The following is a 5,236-nucleotide window of genomic DNA, read 5'->3' as shown; positions in this document are numbered from 1 at the left end:
GTTAGTTTAGTTTTTAATAATATAAAAAATATTCTGCAAGTTTTTAAGTTTAAATAAGAAAAATATTGATATAAATAATTTTATATATTTTTTCATAATTAAATACATACAAATGAAGTAGTTAGAGTACTAAAAACTCAGAAAAAATGCTTGCCAATCTAAAACAAATCACGTATCATTAAAGGAAATGTTTTATTAACTCATTGAGTATCGACACAATGCAATATGCAATAACATATAATTTATTATATATTAAAAAAAAATTAATAATTTTAACTAATTATTTATTTTTTTGTCTTTTCTTTTATATAAATTTATTATACATATATGAAAATTGCAAATTAAAAAAAATAAAATAATTTAAATAAATAACCTTACCTGCATCCTCAACCACAAACAACCACGCTACATAACGTATTTTTGGAATCAAATAATGTTTGTTTGCATTTAATTAAACATTTTTTATTAAGTGAATGCTATGAATACCAGAAAACATTTGAAACCCATTGTTGAAACTGATCAGAAAGGAATTACCTGTACAGACGCAGACGGAGGTGGAAAAATTATAATAGGTTTGCAATAGTTCAATTCAGTAAAATTTCCTTTTTTTATATAAACACACACACAAATAATATTTGCAACATTAGTTTAAAAAACAGCTTTATTTAAAATTTTATATATTTTTGGGTAATCAATTCATATTGGTGCAAGAACTTCCTATAAAAAACTATATATATTTAAACCAATTATGAAAATGGATAACCAATTTATCAAAGGAAAAATTATCAAGATTTGGTGCTACTAGTTACAAATGATTTTAACCTTAAGGTGTAGAGGTAGTAATCTTATTAGTTATCTATATCTATTAAATGCTCACCTATTGATTTGTTTAAAAATTATTATTAAACACTTAATTCGTTTATATAGGATTCAGATTAACTTGATATAGACTTCTTCTTACTTGCAACTGATTATGCTGTCTTCTTATTTGAGTTTCTGATTATCCGCATATAATACACATACACTGATCATATGAGGTATACTTGCAAAAAATAGTCTTACACTGTACATTAGTATCTATTGCCTGAATAGAAGTATGAAGGTAATTAGTGTTACTGAATAATTCATCCCCTTCCTATATATAACACCGTATAGAGTAATTATCGTTATTTGCAAATTCATTCATATATTGGTTAGCGACCATGTTTGCAAAACCAGGAATTAGAAAATATGATTAAGTTTAGAACTTAATAAACTCAATCCTCGAAATTCGATAATCGATAGCATAATAAGTTTAAAGAGTCAGGGGATGAATTATTCAGTAACACTAATTAACTTCATACTTCTATTCAGGCAATAGATACTAATCTATAGTGTAAGACTATTTTTGCAAGTATACCTCATATGATCAGTGTACGTGTATCATATGCGGATAATCAGAAAATCAAATAAGAAGACAGCATAATCAGTTGCAAGTAAGAAGAAGTCTATATCAAAGTAATCTGAATCCTATATAAACGAATTAAGTGTTTAATAATAATTTTTAAACAATCAATAGGTGAGCATTTAATAGATATAGATACTTAATAAATTACTTACCTCTACACCTAAGGTTAAAATCATTGTAAACTAGTAGCACCAAATCTGATATTGTTTTCCTTTGATAAATGGTTATCCATTTTCATAATTGGTTTAAATATATATAGTTTTAATAGAAGTTCTTGCACAATATGAATTGATTAACCCAAAAATATATAAAATTTTAAATAAAGCTGTTTTTAAACTAATGTGCAAATATTATTTGTGTGTGTGTTTATATAAAAAAAGGAAATTTTACTGAATTGAACTATTGCAAACCTATTATAATTTTTCCACCTCCGTCTGCGTCTGTACAGGTAATTCCTTTCTGATCAGTTTCAACAATGGGTTTCAAATGTTTTCTGGTATTCATAGCATTCACTTAATAAAAAATGTTTAATTAAATGCAAACAAACATTATTTGATTCCAAAAATACGTTATGTAGCGTGGTTGTTTGTGGTTGAGGATGCAGGTAAGGTTATTTATTTAAATTATTTTATTTTTTTTAATTTGCAATTTTCATATATGTATAATAAATTTATATAAAAGAAAAGACAAAAAAATAAATAATTAGTTAAAATTATTAATTTTTTTTTAATATATAATAAATTATATGTTATTGCATATTGCATTGTGTCGATACTCAATGAGTTAATAAAACATTTCCTTTAATGATACGTGATTTGTTTTAGATTGGCAAGCATTTTTTCTGAGTTTTTAGTACTCTAACTACTTCATTTGTATGTATTTAATTATGAAGAAATATATAAAATTATTTATATTAATATTTTTCTTATTTAAACTTAAAAACTTGCAGAATATTTTTTATATTATTAAAAACTAAACTAACCCCCTTGTAACTAAAACATTTCTTATTCTTAATACTGTATATAAGTTAATATGTATATTGAGAGCTCCCTTAAGAGGACATCGGTGCAACTAGCAATTCTCTCCAACTAAGAGAACAGATAGTTTAAAATAATTTACTTTATATAAACAATGGATAGAGATTAGCAACATTTCATGGTAATGGAATATGTCCGTTTATAATAACGCCCTTTTAAAAAAGCTTTCACTGTACGTATTTATTATATTTTATAATTAATGCTAATAAGATATATTAGTTTTGATTAAAAATCAGTTTAAAAATAAATTAATTTTTAATAATATTCGAAAATATAAGTAATATATACTTTATAAAATTGCTCAATTATAAGTTTTTATGCAAATAGTATATCTTTATAATTATATATTAATTTTATTTAATTTAATTGAAGTTCATTTGGTTCTTATAAGAATTTCCTTAAATTTTTTAAATGCTTCTGAATTCATTTATTAAATTAACTGTATCGTCATTATATTTGTGTCATGATGATGATTATAGAATATATTTTTTAAAAAGTTGATTATTTAACTAATGACCAATTATTATTATCTATTGACAAAATTATTATTAAATAGAAACCTTAAATGAGGAACGAAATTAATATGTAATAGCAATTTAATCATATTTTTTATATTTTGTTTTCACAAATGACAAACTAGTTGTTGTTTAATAAATATTGAACTGTGATCGGTATTAAATAGACGCGAGAGAAAACTGGAATTAAATTGGCTATAGCTTAATATATTCCAAATGCAAGAAAGTGGCAGAAGAATATGAAAGAGTTTTTGGTGAAAATACTTTATTACAATAAATTATCAGGAAATGATCCACTTACTTAAGTTTTAAACAAAAAAGAGTATTCTTTGCTTTATGTCAAATATTAGGAAATATTTATTATTTCGCCAAACTCAAAATGTAAATTATAATAAAGCTTTTTAAAATTCAAGGCTTAAGTTCCCGAAACTATTGACTACTACTTTGCTTATCCAAGAATTTATAGCGAAACATAACATGACTGTGATGCCGCAATTATCCCAATTCTTCAGATACAGCATTATATTCTTTTTTATTTGCCAACCCAAAAAGACATTCAAAGGACATTGCCTGATCAGCTAAAAATTCAATTAATTAAAATAATATAAAAAATAAAATGGTTGTTGTTGTAGTTCACTACTATTCGAAAAAACCTCTTTATAAAAATAGAAATGTAAATTAAATTATAGATATGATTGTAGTATAAATGAATTATTAATTATTTATATGTGATGCCTCAGAATCAATAAACTTCAAATAAAATTATATACACATATATTTTTTAAAAAGAAACTAAAATTCCTACGTATTAAAAATTATTAACAATAGTCTTAGTTTATTTTTTATCATTAACATTTAAAAATATGTACTTATTTAATATATACATATTTTATAAATATATTTATTTATTTAATATATTTTTTATGCTCACAAAATTTCATTTATTAATTATATTATTATTAACCTCATTATTGTTTAAATTAATTTTTATATAGTTTATATTTAATTTACAGTTATATACTTTTTTCAATAAAAAAAAATTATTTATTTTATAATTTAATATTATTATAGCGAAAAATTTTTAATACACAAATTTTTTATTAACCAATTATTTTAAGTTAAATACATTAAGGGCCAATTTTGCAGTGTACACTTAACTATCGAACACTTAAGGGTTACTTAATTAAGTGTACATCGTAAAACTGTCTGTAAAGTTATTTTATGCGAACTTGAAAAATTTATAACTATTCCATTTTACCCACAGAAAAATTATGTAAACCGATCTCTTCTGTTCTTAAAAGAGACATACAATTGACCTTTTCTGTTTTAATCAAAAGGCAATAATTGCAAGAAAAGATATGAACACATATGACAAAAGCTGTATAACATTAACACATGTGGACAGGAAATTTGGCATTAAAGAAAAAGTTTCAACATTAATTAAGTTTTTTTAAAATTTATTAAACTATATTAAATATATAATATTTTGCTTTAACTTGTTTAATGTTATAATTTTTAGCTTGTTTTAAATGTAGTATTTTAGTGGATATATTATAAAAGTTAATTTAACTTTTTTATTTATTATTGATAATTAAATATGATTAAAAACTTGGTAACAAAAAAAGAAGGAAAACATTTAGACTTACCTGTCGTTATTGCCGGAGTCCATTCTTGTTCACCCGTAGCACCCCATAAGAAACTTTTTGAGGGTGGGACAGCACTATTTATAAGAGGTCCATTATTTGTTGTACTTAAAAGTGAATTATTACGTTTTTTTGTAACTAAATTCAAATAAATAAATTATAATATAAATAACAAAAAACAAATAATTCAATACTGTTAAATATAATTTACATACAATCAATTTTCTCTTCGCTATGATTGGAATTATACGATTTGTTTAACGATGAACAATTCGATGTGTGATCATAATCAGAAGAATTAAAACCTGAGGAATATTCATTCTCATTGTTATTGTTAATAGGAAGTGCTGGTTTTGCAGGTATAGCTTGATAATGATGTTGCTGTATAAGTACACCAGTAGGGCCCTATAAAAAGATATCATATCATATGTAAAATTACAAAAAAAAAAAAATAAAACTGGTTGCTTCTTACTTTAGGAAATATATGTGTCCAACGGCGACGATTTGATGTTAATTTTATTGTAACATGTGATGGATCAAATGGATTTATTAAGGCACGTCCTGGTCGTACAATCGGTGCTATAGATACAATAG

The sequence above is a fragment of the Teleopsis dalmanni genome, chromosome 1 (genome assembly GCF_002237135.1).
Source record: "Teleopsis dalmanni isolate 2A chromosome 1, ASM223713v2, whole genome shotgun sequence".
Taxonomy (NCBI): domain Eukaryota; kingdom Metazoa; phylum Arthropoda; class Insecta; order Diptera; family Diopsidae; genus Teleopsis; species Teleopsis dalmanni.
Note: the sequence above shows the minus strand (reverse complement) of the source record.